Genomic DNA, 18,057 nt, shown 5'->3' with positions numbered 1-18,057 from the left:
TGATCCATTCATCTGTTGATTATATCCTGTTTTTTAACATAATATTATATTGTAAACTTTTTTTATATTACAGTCTGCATGAGCACTTGAACATTTTCATGACTGCAGAGTATATATGGATTTATTTCATGCTTTCTCTATATTCTGGCACAATTTCATTCATAGTAATACTGTGCTGAACATCTTTTTGAATAAGGCTTTTTCCGTTTTTCAAAGTTATGCCCTTAGGGTGGAGCTGCAGAAGAACATTACTGGGTTAAATCCTGGCACACATTTTAAGTGTTCTCATACTTGTTGACAAATTGCTTCCAAAGGGGTCGTACCAAGTTTCATTCCATCCAGGGTTTTATCACAATGCCCCTTTCTGTCGTTGTAGTAATCTTTGCTATTTTGATAAATGGAAAGTGATGGCAATTTGTTAAATGTAGACTGTTTTTATTAGTGATGATGGCTATATAATTAATATATAATTTCATAAGTATATTCCTATAATTACATATAATCAATAAATAGAATTAGGGTATATATTTTTTGTTTTTAATATATTTACATATATTTTACATTTTATATTTTATATAGTTTAATATATATTTTTATATAGTTTAATATATATTATTTATGTATTTTTTCTAACTCTAACTCTTGAAGCATTATGAAATACAGTGTCTCCTTCAGGAACCTTTGTTAGACCACTCTTTCTTATAATCATGACCTCCTAGCAGGAGAGTAGGAGAAAAAGGTATTATTTGTGATGTCCTAATTTTTCTAGCTACCCTTCCCTTCATAAAAATTAGTCAGAAAAAAACCTGACTTCTTGCCATATAGTGGTATGAGCAGAACTGGCTTATTCTTGCTTCTGTCCTTTGCTCATTCCACCTCATAAAGCCTCTGAGGTTTCTTGCCTTCCTGCTCTCCTCGCTCTCCTCGTGGTCTCCAGAGCGCTGTTTCCTGCATTTACATGTTGACGATATGGTTTTACATTTCTCTAGCAGTCTGATCTCAAAACTCTTGGCAGGGTTTTGGCTTTTTAAAATTTAATTTATTTTATTATTATTTTTAAAATGATTCAGGCTCTTTAACTGTATTAAGAAAAGCTGGGGAGAAAACGTTAGAGAAACATTGTATTAGGATGCCAAGGTCTCCTTTTCTCCCTGAAGCTAAAACACATACAGTTTTACCCTGAGGAACGCATTCTTTAGAAAACCAAGCTAAAAGGGAAATGAAATGAAAGGCAGCCTACATTAAATTTCATTTAGGCCTATTGTTTAATTTATGTCCTGGGCCTCTTGATTTCTTTTGGGCCCCAGGCATGCAGGATAACGTTTATGAGTGTGGGGCCACTTCTTCATACTTCACCCTATCTTTGGGCCTTAAGTCGGAAGGTTGGGAGGGTTGATAGGTCGAGTGGGATGTTTCTTTAACAGGTGTTATTGGTTTAGATTTTTTCACATTAAACCTATTTAGCTTTCTCCTTTTTGATTTACTAATATGATAGCTTACTTCTGTTGGTCACTTTTTAAAGTTTTGATCATTTATGTGTACTTGGACTGTTTTGCCATATTTTCTCAGTGTTTGGTTTTTTAATTTATTTTTCACGCGGCCCTGGAACAGACATGGAGATTTCCTATGAAAGCACACTGAATACACACTCTAACCTGTGTCGTGGACCTTTGCAGATCAGGGGTGGTTCCATATTGTGAGCCATGTGGCTAAGCAGGATATAATTGCCTCATTTCTGACCCAGCAGTCGAAGATGCTGTGCTTTGCTGGAGGGAAGTGTTCACAGTGACTGCCTGTGTTGTAATTTTTTTTTGAGGATTAACAGAAGACCTGAATTTTTAGGGTTTTCCATATGGTTGCTTTCCCCATTGCACTAACATTGACTTGAAAAAAAACCCACCTCTTCACTTTAGGGAAAAGACAGTCCCGAGTCACTTAGTATTCCTTACACTCTGGAAGGCTGACTATAAAGGCTTACACTTCCTGCTGCGATTGTATCCTCCTTGAAAGACACGAAGCAGCAACATGAACTTAGTTCTCTTTATCTGCACAGTGATTCTGAGTCCCAATTTCTGCAGTCTTCCCTCTCTGACTATTTAATACACTTATCGTTTCTCTGCCTGGCATTCCCCTATAGGAGAGATTGAATTTAACAAATGTACACTAAGAATGATAGCTGACACTAATTCAATGAGCAGAAGGTTAAATCCAATCATAATTCCTGAGGTAATGGAGACGGGTAGGGTATGCAGATCTCTGAAGAGTCAAAGAGATTAAATGAAACTACACAGTCCCTTTGACTATGAAGCCACTAGGAAACTGTAATAGTATTTTAAAGTAGGGTGATACCAGAGCCTGAAGATTTATTTTTTTTAAATGAACAAAGCATCACAGTCAAGCTGATGCAATAATTTTGCAATCCCTCGAGCTGTTAGGCTCAAGTGAAGAAAGATGTTAGCTAAATACAATCTGGAATGAATACATTAATTTGCACAGCCCCTTTCCCCCCATCATGCATAAAGTCTTGAACGATTTTAACTCAGATGGATTTTAGTCCATGATAAAAACTGGAAAGTCTGCCTGCAAAGCTTTTAAAAATATAAATAAGTCACATTAGGGATAGAAGGGTGGGAAGGAGAGGGAGGGAAGATTTGCAAAGACTTAAAAAAACAACTAAGCACAACAGCTTGATTTAAGGTCTGTAGATGAAAGCTGTGGACCAGCACTTCCCGTGAGACTCCATGGTGGAGCATCGCTGATGGCAGCTACCGAGAACTAACTGAGAACTTGCAGCTGGGGTGCTTGCAGGATCCTCCTCAAACAGCCCTTCTCAGTGGGGTAGCAGGATTAGGGGAAAGCTGAGAGGATAATGGAATCTGTGCATGCCTGGCCCGATTGCTCCCCTGATCTGATCCCTAGTAGCAGGGTGACAGCTGCATTTCCAACCCTCTGAGCGGCAAGGGGCAGAACAGTATGTCAATTGCATGTCTATCTTTAGCAGTCATATATTGACCATTAAGGAGAAAGTGATTCACATTTGTATTACCCTTACTAAAGAGAATATGAAATATTTAGTCAAAGACTTGGAGGGTTTAGAGATCCCACTGTGAATTCTTGCATGATTGAGCAGGGTTCTTCTTTTTAAAAATGTATGTGATCAGTGAATGATCATAATTCTTGAGTTGGTGTGGCTGTGTAAAGATACCCGATATTACATATGCAATTCGCATACATACCTCAGAGGAAGACTGTCAAGTATTAGGAATGCTGTCATAGTACATGATATTGAAATTGCACTGGATTTGTTGAAATTCAAAATGAAAGCGATGGAACAGAAAGTATATGGGAAAGAATATTTTGTTTTCAGAAATTAAAGCTTTCTGAATCAGCGAGTTAGAATAAAGTATTATTATTTATAAAATAATAATATATTTATATATTTATAAAATGCATAAATGTATTAATTTTTATAGAAAAGAAACTGATTAGATAAATAAATCTGCTAATGCATATTCCACATTTAAAATGTGCACACCCCTCAACCTAATATTGTAACATCAAGGAATAGGTGATGTCCACCTCATTTTGTCTAATAATATATCTTTTTAATTGATTGTTTCAGTTAAAAGGTACTTCCTTTTGTTCTCTATTAAAATTATATAGTATTTGGGGAGCCTGGGTGGCTCAGTTGGTTGAATGTCCAACTTCAGCTCAGGTCATGATCTTGAGGTTTGTGGGTTCATGCCCCATGTTGGGCTTATGCTGACAGCTCAGAGCCTAGAACCTGTTTTGGATTCTGTGTCTCCCTCTCTCCCTGCCCCTCCTCTGCTTGCATCTGTCTGTATCTCTCTCTCAAAAATTAATAAACATTAAAAAATTTTAAAAATTATATGTTTGACAAATACAAAATGTAAGTAATGCAGCATAATAGTAACTAAACACTAGTGAATTCACCATCCAATTAAACCTAAACCATTGCTTATATGACTGCGTTTCCTTCTTACCTTGTCTCATTTTCTCCTCCCTGTAGACACCCAGTAACCTGAATTTTATCATTTCCTTTTCTAAAATGTTTTCATCACCTAAGTGTATATTCTTCTTAGTTTGTCTTTCAAAATTGAGTATAATTTGCATACAATAAATTTCATCCATTGTAGTAGACAATTCTGTGGGATTTGACGAATGTTTGCACCATCACTAACAAGATACGAAAAGTTCTGTCACCTCTGACTTGCCCCAGTCCTTCTCCCACACCCAGCCCTTGGCAACCACTGATCTGTTTTCTGTCTCAATAGTTTTGCCCTTTCCAGAATGTCACATAAGTGGAATCATACCTTATGTGGTCACTTCAGCCTTCCTTTCGTTCTGCATCATGCATTTGAAATTCATACGTGTTTTTGTATGGATCAGTAGTTCATTTTGTGTGATTAAATAGTATTCTATTATAGGTATGTACTTACTATAGTTTATTGATTCACCAGCAGAAGAACATTTTGGGTTGGTTCCAGTTTGTGGCAAGTACAAATGTATCAGCTATAAACCTTTGTACATACATGAACATACATTTTTATTTCACCTAAGTAAATATGTAAAAGTGAGTTTTCAGGATCATATAGCAAGGGTATGTTTAGCTTCATAAGAAACTTTGTAAGATATAGCCAGCATTTCCAAAGGGGCTGTATCCTTTTGCATTTTCACAAGGAATTTATCAAAGTTTCAGTTGCTCTGCATCTTCATCAGCACTTAATATGGTCATTTTATGGGGCCCTGGGTGGCTCAGTAGGTTAAGCATCCAACTTTGACTCAGGTCATGATCTCACCGTTCATGAGTTCAAGCACCACATTAGATTCTGTGCTGACAGCTTGGAGCTTGGAGCCTGCTTCAGCTTCTGTGTCTCCTTCTCTCTGCCCATCCCTAGCTCACACTCTCTGTCTTTCTCAAAAATAAACATTAAAAAAATTTTAAATATTGTCATTTTCATTTTTACTTTTTTTTTTTTTTCAAATTAAGCCATTCTTTCTTAGTGGTACTATATTGGGTTTTATTTTGCATTTCCTGAATGATGAATGATGTTAAGCATCTTTCATGTGCTTATTGGCCAGGTTGATAGATAGATAATGACAGAAAGATAGATGATAGATAGATAGATAGATGATAGATAGATCGATCGATCTTTGGTGAAGAGTCCAAATTTTTTGCACTTTTAAAAAATGAGTTGTTGAGGTGGCTGGGTGGCTCAGTTGGTTAAGCATCTGGCTTCGGCTCAGGTCATGATCTCATGATTCATGGGCTTGAGCCCCATGTCGGGCTCTGTGCTGACAGCTAGCTCAGAGTCTGGAGCCTGCTTTAAATTCTGTGTCTCTCTCTCTCTCTGACACTCCCCTGCTCACATTGTCTGTTTGTCTCTCTCTGAGAAATAAATAAAACATTAAAAAAAAGAAAATGTATTAGCCTAAAAAATAAAATAAATAAAAAATAATAAATGAGTTATTTTCTTTTGAGATTTGAAAACTTTTATATATAGATACAGGTCCTTTAATTTATGATTTGCAAATATTTTCTTTTGGTCTGTGACTTTTCTTTTAACCAATTTTTTATGCTTATTTTTGAGAGAGAGAGAGAGAGAGAGAGAGAGAGAGAGAGAGAGGCAGAGTGTGAATGGGGGAGGGGTAGAGAGATAGGGAGACACAGAATCCAAAGGTGGCTCCAGACAAAGGGCTTGAACTCACAAACCACAAGATCATGACCTGAGCTGAAGTCAGATGCTTAACCAACTGGGCCACCCAGGCACTCCATGACTTATCATTTCATTCTTTTAATAGTGTTTTTTGAAAAGTAGAAGTTCTTAACTTTGCTAGTGCCCAATTTATCAACTTTTTCTTTTATGGTACATGCTTTTGGTGTTGTACCCGAGATCTTTGTTCCTTCCTTCCTTCCTTCCTTCCTTCCCTCCCTCCTTTCTTCCCTCCTTTCTTCCTTTCTTTCTTTCTTTTCTTCCTTCTGTCACCCTTCCTTCCTCTCTCTGTCTCTTTCTTTCATCCTTCCTTCCTTTATTGTCTAACTCAGAGTCACAAAGATTCTTCCTCATTTTTTCTTCTAGGAGTTTTATAGTTGCAAGTTTTAAAATTAGGTCAGTCATCCATTTTCAGTTAACTTTAGCATATTGTGTGAGGTAGGGATCAAAAATCACATTTTTTGCAGATGGATAACTAATTGTTTCAGCAACATTTGTTGAAAGACTATTGTTTTTTTCAATTGAATTGCCTTTGCATCTTTGTTGAGATTTGTTGAGTTGCATCTTTCTTGAGAAGTAGATCTACTTCTGGACTCTTATTAAAAAATAATTTATATGTCTACCCTTTTACTAACACTGTATTGTCTTGATGCTGTAGCTTTAAAATAAGTCTTGACATCAAGTAATGTGCCATTGAGTAGTTCATTTAAAAATGTATTTTGCTTATTCAGTTCTTTGTCTTTCTATATAAATTATAGACTTAGCTTGTCTGTTTCTGCAAGAAACTTAGTGGGATGCTGATTTAAATTAAATGGAATCTATAGATCAATATGGTGAGAAATGACATGTTAACCATGTTGAGTCTTCCATTCAGTCCATTAAAAGTGGCTTATCTAAGGGTGCCTGGGTGGCTCAGTTAGTTGGGCGTCCAACTACAGTTCAGGTCATGATCTCACATCATGAGTTCAAGCTTTGCATCAGGCTCTGTGCTGACAGCTCGGATCCTGGAACCTGCTTCAGATTCTGTGTCTCCCTCCCTCTCTGCCCCTCCCCCACTCATGCTCTATCTGTCTCTGTCTCTCAAAAATGAATAAACATTAAAAAAGATTGTTTAAAAAGTGGCTTATCTATTCATTTACATCTTTTAAAATTTCTTTTATCAGTATTATGTAGTTTTTAGCATACAGATCTTTCACATATTTTGTTAGACTTAATAGTAAGTATTTAATAATATTCAATGCTATTATAATTGGTATTTTTGAAATTTAAATATCCAATTGTTCATTGCTAGTATATGGAAATACTATTGACTTTGTGTTTAGACTTTGTATCTGAAATCTTAGGTCACTTATTAATTTTAGCAGCTTTTTGGACTTTTGGGTTTTTAAAAAATCTGCACAACCTTGTTTTTCATGAATAAGGACAGTTCTATTTCTTCCATTCCAATCTGTATTCATTTTATTTATTATAATTGCATTATTGCACTGTCTCTCGTATGATGAATAGGAAAGCTGACATTTTTGCCTTATTCTGAGCTTAGGAAATAAAGCTTTCAATTTTTCATTAGTAAGTATGATGTTAGCTATCGATTTTTTGTACATGCCCTTCTATTTCTATTTTGATGAAAGGTTTTAAGAATTATGAGTCAGTATTGAATTCTACTGGATTTTTATGTATCCATTTGAATGTGCAAGTGTTTTTTTCCCATTATTCCATTGATATGGTGAATGCATTGATTATTTTTTAAATGATGAACAAGCCCAGCATTCTTTGAATAAACTGCATGTGGTCATGATGCATTATTATTATTATTATTATTATTATTATTATTATTTTACACATTGCTTGATTCAATTTGCTAGTATTTCATTTGTACATGGGAGTGTTGGCCTGTAGTCTCTGCCCCAATCCTTTGGCTGTCTTTTTCTGGATATGGTATTAGGGTATTTCTAACCTCACAAAATGAGTTGGGAACTATTCTCTTTTATTTTCTATTCTGGGAGAGAGTGTGTCAAATGTGTATTATTTCTTAAATGTTTGGGAGAATTTGTCCATTTATCCATATGAGTCTGGACTGTTCTTTGTCAGAAACTTTTAAACTAGTATTACACCTTACTTAATAGATATAGGATTATTTAGGATTATTCAGAGTATCTGTTACTTGAGTGAGTTTTCATAGTTTGTGAATTTAAATGTCTGTAGTATCTGTAGTGACATCTCTTTTGAAGTATTAAAATTTGTAATTTGTGTCTTTTACTATACTGGTCAGTTTGGCTAAAAGCTTATCTTTTACTTTTTTTCAAAGAAAGAGCTATTGATTTTTGTTTTTCTCTTCTCTGTTTAATTGATTTCTGCTCTTTATTATTTTATTCCTTCTGCCTACTTTGGGTATGCTTTCGTCATCCATTTTTACTTTCTTAAGAGGTATTCTTAAGTCATTTATTTGAAGCTTCTTTTCCAATTTAAGCATTTTAATACTATAAGTATCCCTTTAAATGTTGCCTTAACTGCATCTCACAAATTTTGATGGAGTGTTTTTCAATTTCCTTAAATTAAAAATATTTTCTAATTTCTTTTGTGACTTCCTCTTCTATCTTTGGGTTATTGAGAAATGCATTGTTGTTACTGAAATATTTTGGAATTTCCATATATCTTTCTGTTACTGATTTCTAGTTGATATCTGTTATAGCCAGAGAATATATGTTGTATGGTTTCAGTTGTTTTAGATTTGTTAATGTGTTGTTTTATGATCTGATACAATCTTAGTGTATGTTCCACCTGTACTTGAAAAGAATGTGGAGTCTGTTGTTACTGGATGGAGTGTTTTATAAAGGTCATTTAGGCTAATTAATTAATTGTATTGTTAAAGTCTTCTATACTCCTTCTGAGTTTCTGTTCACTTGTTTTATTGATTACTGAGAGTAAAGTCTCTAACAACAATTGGATTTGTCCATTTGTCCTTTCACTTCCGTAAGTTTTTAATTCATACATTTTCATGATTATTAAATGCATATAAAATTAACATCTACGCTTAATCTTTCCTAGTGAATTATTCCTCTTCATTTCAATAGTATTTATTTTTCTATAATCTACTGTTCTGCTGTTTATATAGCCACTACAACTTTTTAAAATAGTGTTTGCATAGTATATACATCCATTAGTTTTTCAATCAATTATTTTTAACTTACCTTAACTTTGTCTTTATGTTTAATGTAAGTTTCTTATAGACAGTAGAGTTGAGCATTGCTTTTTAAATTAATCTGATAATTTTAGTGTTTTTTTAAAAGTTTATTTATTTATTTAGAGGTGGGGGAGAGAGGGTACACAGGCAACCATGAGTGGGTGAGGAGCAGACAGAGAGAATCCCAGACGGGTCCCCCACTGTCAGTGCAGAGCCTGATGTGGGCTTGAACTCATGAACAGTGTGATCATAACCTGAGCCAAAGTCAAGAGTCGGATGATTAACCGACTGAGTCACACAGGCACCTCTGACAAACTTAGTCTTTGGACAGGTGTGTGATTTATTTTCTGTTTTATGTAGCATTGGCTGGTTAGGTTAACATACCATCTTGCTAGTTATTTTTATTGTTCCATTTGCTTTTGACCCTCCTCTTGGTTTCTTTTGTATTTATTTATTTATTTGTATGATGATTTCATTTTTTCGATACTATTGGCTTATTATATTTTACCTCTTAAAATATTTTTTCATAGTTGTCCTGGAGTTTACATCTTTAATTAATCATATTAATTCACTAATCATATGTTCACATATTAAACTGTTTCACATCTAGTACAAAGACCTTATAATTTTTATTTCAAATTCTTCCCTTCTATCCTTTGGGATGTTATTATAATTTTAATTTCATATATGCTGTAAGCACACACATCATAAGTAGCTGTTATGTTTTGCTTTGATAGTCCACTATCTTTTAGATCAATTAAAAGTTTATTTACTTTCATTCATGTTATTTTCAGAGCTATTCATTCCTTTGTGTAGATCCATGTTTCTGTCTGCTGTTCTATTCCTTTTAACTGGGGAACTTCCTTTAATATTTCTTGTAGTGCAAGAAATGATTGTCATATTAATAGCATATATTCATCTGGTATGCCTATCTTTTTGTGTGTTTACCAATCACTTATCAGGTTTCAGCTCATAGGATTATTTCTTCTCCTCAGAAATGTCTTACTTCTTGAGAGTCTATCAATACAATATGTTTTATGCAGTATCTAGTGGTTTGGTAACATAGGGATCTTTTAGGATATTTAGTCAATCAAATCTCAAAGAGCAGAAGTCCTCAATAATATATTTGAAAAATCTTCCTATATTCACTCACATAGATAATGCCTCCATTTTTCTGAAGTTTGCATAGTATTTGACTTTAAGGATGTGACATGTTTTAAATTCATACCCTTACTTAGAGGCATAAAGACTATTCCTAGTCATTAGCTATTTCACATGGCATGCATGAGCATCATTGTGCCTGGATTTCCATAAACTTTTATGCGTATATAGTTGTAGGATACATTTCTAAAGGTGGAATTGCTGAGTGAAAGGCATTAAAACATTTTTTTTGACACAGAGAGAGCAAGCAAGCAGGGGAGGGACAGAGAGAATGGGGAACAGAGGATCTGAAGCAGACTCTATACTAACAGCTGATAGTCCAACGTGGGCCTCAAAGTCTGCCACTCAACTAACTGAGCCACCCAGGTGCCCTGAAAGGCACTTTGAAAGGTTTGGGTAGAAATGTTCTCGCAAACTTAAATGTTGTTAGAAAATATAAACAGTGTTTCTAGACTTTTGTATTGTACTCATATTTACCATTTGAAAAATTGTGTTATTTCCCCCTATATCATCAATATTGCCCCTTCAGTGAGAGTAAAATCTTGTCTATATGAAACACTTCTGTATGAAGGCAAGTTGTATGAAAGTAAGAACATTTTATATGAAGGAGTTTAGTACCTGGGTCCTAGTCTTGGCTCTGTCATAAATTTTCTTTTTGACTTTGGATAAGCTAGTTGATCTTTTTAGTTCTCTATACATAAACTGTAGACCATTGAACTAGAACAGAGGTTATTAAATTTTATTCCTAGGGTGAGAAGATAAGCCTGATTGCCAACACTTTGGAATCCCTTTAAGCAAGATAACGGTGCATTTATCACATGGATATGTATTTATCAAATATTATATTATAGAAGTATAAATGTATATATGCTGAAAAAGTCCATTCATTTTCCAAAAAAAAAGTTATGTGATTAAAAGCAGTAGAATCCTTTTGCCTATATGGATTTAAAGTCACTTCTCATTTAAAAGTTTTATGACTCATGATTCTGTATATTCTTTTTTTTTTAATAGTTTTTTTTTAATGTTTTTTTTTTATTTATTTATTTCTAGGAGAGAGAGAGAGACAGCGTGAGCAGGGGAGGGTCAGAGAGAGAGGGAGACACAGAGTCTGAAACAGGCTCCAGGCTCTGAGCTGGCAGTCAGCACAGAGCCCGACGCGGGGCTCGAACCCACAAACCGCGAGATCGTGACCTAAGCGAAAGTCGGATGCTTAACCGACTAAGCCACCCGGGCGCCCCTCATGATTCTGTATATTCTTCTGAATTGCTGGATTTTCTAGTATTCGAATTCCAATTATGGCTCCTAGTCTTTTGCTTCTCCATTCAATGCAAAAATAAATGCAGTTATTTAGACAAAAAAAATGAGAGGTTTTCTTCTACTCTTTTCTCTCAGCTTTATTCACTTTTGAATTGGGAATGTTTCGGTCTCAACTACATTTTCTTTTTCAGAAGAAAGTTAAACAATTTTGACTTCTCTTAATTTAAGATCCTTCATGGTGAGCCTGAATTTAAATATAGAACACCATTTCTTATATCTTGTCTTTCTTGATTTTCTGTAGAGTATTTCTGTAGCCTGTGTATTGGTCATTTTTAATGGAGTCCTTCTATCCTCACCCTCACTAAGTTCCAAACGTACTCTCCTACCATCAGTGTTGAATGCTATAGTCACATTTCTTTTGTCTGAACACTGCTTTCCCCATAACATTGTTTTACATTTCTGTGAAAAACTCTAATTACCTTAGGCATAAGAACAAACCTCTTGGTTTAAATCTCTTAATCAGGCTTTCCCAAAATAGCCACTGAGGCAAACTGACTCATTCTCCCATGTGCTTGATTATCCATCTCAGAATTTTTGAAATTCACTCAATTTACGTCTACGTTAAGGACTTCTGCACCTTTGCAAGTTCCACTTTTCCTACTGCTAAAACGTAACCTTTTCCAGGAAGTTTTCCCCTACTAACTAGGGAGGAAATGTTCTTTTTCTCTCATTGCAGGCAAAGTACTTGTACTTTGTCTATAGTGAGAAAACAATGAAACTTAACTGAAATAGTCTCCAGTAAGGCTGAGTTTTTAATAGTTTTACCTAAACCGGGCTGAAGTTTGAAAATGCTATCTCTAAAAGGCAATCTACGAGGAAAATAAGAGTAATTAAGATTGTAGGAGATACATAGACTCAGATACATACACACACACACACACACACACACGCACACACAACATACCTCCTAAATTTTGAAAAATCTTTCAGATTGTAAAATCTTATTTCTACCTTAAATGAGAATCTGTTAAAATAATCAAATATATTTAAGAATATTTCATGGGATGCCTGGGTGGCTCAGTCGGTTAAGCATCCAACTTCGGCTCAGGTCATGATCTCGCGGTCTGTGGGTTCAAGCCCCACGTTGGGCTCTGTGCTGGCAGCTCAGAGCCTGGAGCCTGTTTCGGATTCTGTATCTCCCTCTCTCTCTGCCCCTCCCCAGCTTGTACTCTGTCTATGTCCCAAAAATAAATAAACGTTAAAAAAATAAAAAAAGAAAGACTATTTCAGCATATGTTCTATAATTTAAAATGATTTTCCCTTGATCTTAATAGAGCTTTACTAAACTATATCTTATTTACTAGTGAAAAGTTTAGGTAACTTGTAATTGCGGATCCTTTCTTGCACCTCCCAGGTTTCTCTTTAGGACCAAGACCAAAGCTGTTAGAAACATTGGTGACTGGAGGATCTTAGGTGAATCCCTCTCTAAGAATTGCCCTCAACTAAAGAGACTCATCGTGACCAAGATCACATCCCAGCTTTGTGGGCTGCCTGAGCCCATCACCTGCTCTGGTGGATGTATAAAATCTTGGTCCTCCTGCCCTAATTTGGGCCAATTCTAATGGGCCGTGCCACCTGTAGAGCTCACCCTAAGACTGGTGGAGGCTTTTGTTATGACAGCGGCATTGTAGCTTGACTTCTCCCTCTGCTACCTGCTTCATTTGCTCCCCACATCGCATGGTTCCCAAGAGACCCCTTGATAAATTTACTGCGTACTTAATCTTGACCTAGAGTCCTTACCGCCACATTTCCATCTTACTACATAATTGTGAAAAACAGAAAAAATGGTTAATATTTAAACAAATCTTACTACTTCCTAGGCATTATGCTAAGAACTTCAGATTCATCAAATCACCTAATCCTCACAACGATATGAAGCTGTGATTATCATCAGCATCATTATCATCTTTATTTACAAATGAGGAAACTCACTTTAGAGGAATTACATAATTTTCCCAAGTCCTACAGCTACCAGGTGGTAGAGCCAGGATTTGAAACTATGAACACTGCAGTCAGAGATTATACTTTTAATAATTCAGTTATTTAACTTCCTGAATCTTCAGGATGTATATTGAATATCTAAAAGGGCATATCTGGAGAGAGAACTATTTGAGGATTATGGCTGTGAAGACTATGACTATATTCTGAAAATCAGATTCTGCTCCATATTTTTATTATAAGGACACATAATTTTTGGTAAAATGATTTTTTTTCTAGGTAAAATTCATCATTTTTAAGTTAAAGCTCAATACTACATTTAGATGTTGGGTACAACTGACTTTTCATCTCTGATGCAAAATTAAAGAATGTTAAAATTAATTACACGCGAGGAAATTCAAGGCTACTTGCTGACTGATACTAATAAACGCTGATTTTTTTTGGTTGGAATCAACTACTGATGTGCTAATGGAATTCTGATTAATGAATTTGTCAATTGTTTGTCCCTATTGTAGACATGAACTGGCATCCCATCAATAACTGTGACAAAAAAATACATGACCAAAATACAAATTGCTTGCTGGTTTTAAATGTATTTCCAACCAAATTAAACTAGCTACATGTCACAACTGATCTAGTCTCCTATGTAGAAATTGACTTTGTTTACTTTCAAAATTCAACTGAAGACCCCCCTTTTCAACAGACACATATAGATCTTAGTCTTATTAGTGAACTTGCACAGAGTAGAAGACTGTCATTATGTTGCTTCTTTTATGTATGTGAAATAATATTGTGTATTTATGTATGTGAAATATATATATTTATATACACTTTGTGATAAAAATACAAAATTTATAGTTGTATAGCACTGCTGGGTTTTCACAAATACTATTCACATAATTCTTCTCATAATTGTGAGATGGGGTGGATGTCTTAAATATCACTTTCTAGACAGGTAAACAGAGCATAGACTAAGCGATTTGTTCAGATGGATGAAATAGGAGTTCATCTGACCTACAGTCTCTTTTTTTTACTAATAGTTTATTTATTTTTGAGAAGAGACGAGTGGGGGACGGTCAGAGAGAGAGGGAAACAAGGAATCTGAAACAGGCTCCAGGCTCTGAGCTGTCAGCACAGAACCTGATGCAGGGCTTGAACCCACGGACCACGAGTTTATGACCTGAGCTGAAGCTGGACGCTTAACCGACTGAGCCACCCAGGCACCCTTGACCTACAATGTTTTTACACTGACCTGAACATATAAATGTCTCTCCTCTCTTAGCCATTCCTTCTCTGTTGCCACCCTCTGAGATATAATGTTTTGTTCTTCCTTTCATGGGCAAATTTCTTGAAAAAAAGAACATACATGTGCTACATTCACTTTTGTATTTTGCAGCCACCATTCCTGAATGCTTTGCCATCTGGAGTGTGTCCTAATCACTATGAAAGAATGACAGTATCACAGGTCACCAGAAATCTTCCTCATATAACATCCGGTGGCATCATCATAGATCACAAGTTTCAGATGTCTTTGAGGCATCATTTCTAAGCGTATTATGTGTTCCCAAAAACATTCTTGTCTTTGTCTCTGAACACTGAAAGTGATTCTTTTCTCCTCTTTGTTACCTTCATTGAATCCTTTTCCTATCCTTCAAATACAGTTGTTTACCAGAGGAATATCCTTGACTTGCACCTCTTCTTTCTGCATACTGAATTCATCATGAGTATTTATGGTTTCATTGATCAACTCCACCTACATGAGAGGCAATAAAATGTAGGAATTAAAACCTTAGCTTCAAACACAATTCTGTTTGAATCCAAGCTCCATCATTTATTAGCTCTGTGACTTTGAGAAACTTCTCAGTTTATCTGTGTGCAAAGTGGGTTTATTCTGCTTACCTCAGAGAGTTGGAAGGACTAAAGAGATAAAGTATGTAAAATGCTTAGCCACTGATATTACCACTTTTTTATTTTAATAAAATGTAAACCATATATCATAGTGTCCACAAGACTCTGTACCATCTGGCTGATTCCTGCATTAGGCAGGAGATATTGATGGTGAAGATTATTTGATGGCAAAACAGATGGAGAGAAGTAGATATATTGAAGACATGTTTTACAGGAAGGATTTTATGTGAACAGGGTGATTGAGATGGGGCGAAGAAAGAAGATTATCCTAATATAGCTTGAAAGTTTAAACTTCATAAAATTGGGTAGCTGGTGTTTATTTATTTACTAAGAAAGGGGAGAAAACTAGGATTCTGGGGAAGATTATAAATTAGGTTTGGGGCATGTGGAGTTTTAAGTTCCTTTCAGATCTATAGGGGAAACCATTGAATAAGTAGTTAAACAGATAGCTTCCAGAACTCAATAAAGATATAGAAGAAAAAAAAATCCCTGAAATATTTTAAGTTGAGAACTACATTAAAAGCAATACAGAAAGCATAATACAACTGAAAAATATACACAATCAGAGTTGTGGTAGATAAGGATATATAAAATATAAGTGCAAAGGTTAAAATGAAGGATATCCTTATAATAATAAGGATAAATATGGAAGACATATTAGGGAGTATATGTATTTATAATTGGTGGTCCTGAAGAAAAACAAAGGTAAATGAAGCATTAAAAATAACCAAAGATATATTAGAAGAAAAGTTTTTCGAAATAAATACTAGTATTATATTTTTATTAAAAAAAGTATTCATTGAAAAACTATTTTTTTTCCAGGTACCATTCTAGGCACTGAGAATAAAGTATTGGAAAAGTGAGAAAAGGTGACTGTTTTCATGGAGTGAGTGTTCTACAGCCACTAAAATACACATCAAGTTCCAGAGGAAATTTATATAAAACACCAATAAGATATAGTGTCATGAAGTTACCAAGCATCAAGATAACAAATTTTATGTATCTCAGGGTGCCTGCCTGGCTCAATCGGTTAAGTATCTGACTTCGGCTCAGGTCATGATCTCACATTCGTGGGTTCGAGCCCTGTGTCCAGCTCTGTGCTGACAGCTCAGGGCCTGAAGCTTGCTTTGGATTCTGTGTCTCCCTCTCTCTCTCTGCCCTTCCCCATCTCATGCTCTGTCTCTCTCTGTCTTAAGAATAAATAAAAAAAACATTTAAAATTTTTTTTAAAAAATTTATGTATCTCTAAGCAAAGAATGCAAGTTACCTATAGGGGATAAAAGTAATTTTGGCCTCAGATTTCTGCCTAAGTCTTAGTGAGAAGACAAAGGATCACTGTCTACAAAACTCTGAGGGAAGATATTACATCCTGGTAATTTTGACACCCAACCAAAATTTCCTTCAAGTATCAAAGCAGTGGACATTCTCAAGTAAGTTAGAAGTCAAGCAATAATATACCCATGAATCTTGGCTGGGAAAAATCTAAAACTGGACAATGATATCCAGCTGAAAATGATATGGAGCAAATTAAAATACTCAGGATGGCAGACCCATGCTTGGCATTGAATATACTGAAATGTAATTATTTATGTATTGAATATACTGAAATATATTTATACTGAAGTATATTATAATTACATAATATTAAATAACTGAGAATCTTTTCATCTGAACATAATACAAGTGCCATAAGCCTTGTAATTAACAAGTAGATATTACATGGTGAGGAGAGAAGAGATATAATTCCTATCTCTTCTAGTATGTTTATGCTAATTTTTCTCATTTTTCATAGTAAAGGTTCAAGATTATGGCCTAAATTTAAATTATGAGGTTTTGTTTTTCTCCCTGAAATAATGATATCTATCTCTTAATACTTTAAGATTTTTTTCATAACTTCAAAGGAATCTTTTAAGAACCAATATTATATGCTGACAAATGAATAGGCATCTAAACAACAACTTCTTTAGTTTTACTTTATTCTCGTGTTACATTCAAGTAGACTTAACTAATTCAGAAATTAGAAAGTACAATCTCATGTGGACTGCTCTTCTTTCTGTCTCACTCTCTCTCTCAGCCTGTCTGTGTGTCTGTCTGTGCATTTGCATGGGGGTTATTCCTGGAGTGAGGGTCTCCAGATGATAAGAACAAAGGTTGCTTCTAGAGTTAGGGAGATAGTGCAAACATGATACATTTCTTTTTATTATAAATAGTCGTATATTGAAGAAACCACTGATGAATGGAAAATAAGGAACCAGGTCAAAATCACCTTTGGAAATGGGTCTCGTAGTAGGGGTAGAGGAGGCAGGAGGATTAACATGGGAAAGCCTTTTTTCTCTTGGACCCCTTCAGTTCACAGATCAGAAGTCAGCACCTCTTATATTATAGAGGGTAAGTCATTTAAACAATAGTATTTCAGAGAAAACTTTCTAATGAATCACAAATGAGCTGTGATTTTAATTGTTTTAGATCCTGGTCACACCTTTCCTTTCTTTCTTTTTTTCCTTTAAAATTTTTTTTAATGATTATTTTTGAAAGGGATAGAGAGAGACAGAGTGAGAATGGGGGAGGGGCAGAGAGAGACAGACACACAGAATGTGAAGCAGGCTCCACGATCTGAATTGTCAGCACAGAGCCTGATGCGGGGCTCGAACTTGTGAACTGTGAGATCATAACCTGAGCCAAAGTTAGATGCTTAACCGACTGAGCTGCCCAGGCACCCTGAACCTTTTCTTTATATAATTATTTCATATAATATACATACCCATACATTCAAATTTTTTCAATTAAAAAAAGCTTTTGTCATTTGAAACTGATTTA

The 18,057-nt window shown here is 35.2% G+C and overlaps 1 long non-coding RNA gene across 1 annotated transcript in view; it reads left to right on the top strand.

Annotated features, from left to right (window-relative positions):
- The window catches only part of LOC144244147 (uncharacterized), a 47,523-nt gene extending 31,281 nt beyond the window's left edge, over positions 1 to 16,242 (top strand). The window contains exon 5 of the long non-coding RNA XR_013338848.1: positions 16,063 to 16,242. This is a non-coding gene — a long non-coding RNA (uncharacterized LOC144244147). The remainder of the gene's footprint in view (positions 1 to 16,062) is intronic.
- The last annotated feature ends 1,815 nt before the right edge of the window (positions 16,243 to 18,057 follow it).

This window comes from Crocuta crocuta, unplaced genomic scaffold (assembly GCF_008692635.1).
Source record: "Crocuta crocuta isolate KB4526 unplaced genomic scaffold, BGI_CrCroc_1.0 scaffold597, whole genome shotgun sequence".
Classification (NCBI taxonomy): Eukaryota; Metazoa; Chordata; class Mammalia; order Carnivora; family Hyaenidae; genus Crocuta; species Crocuta crocuta.
The sequence above is the reverse complement of the archived record's forward strand: the minus strand, read 5'-3'. Positions and strand labels throughout refer to the sequence as shown.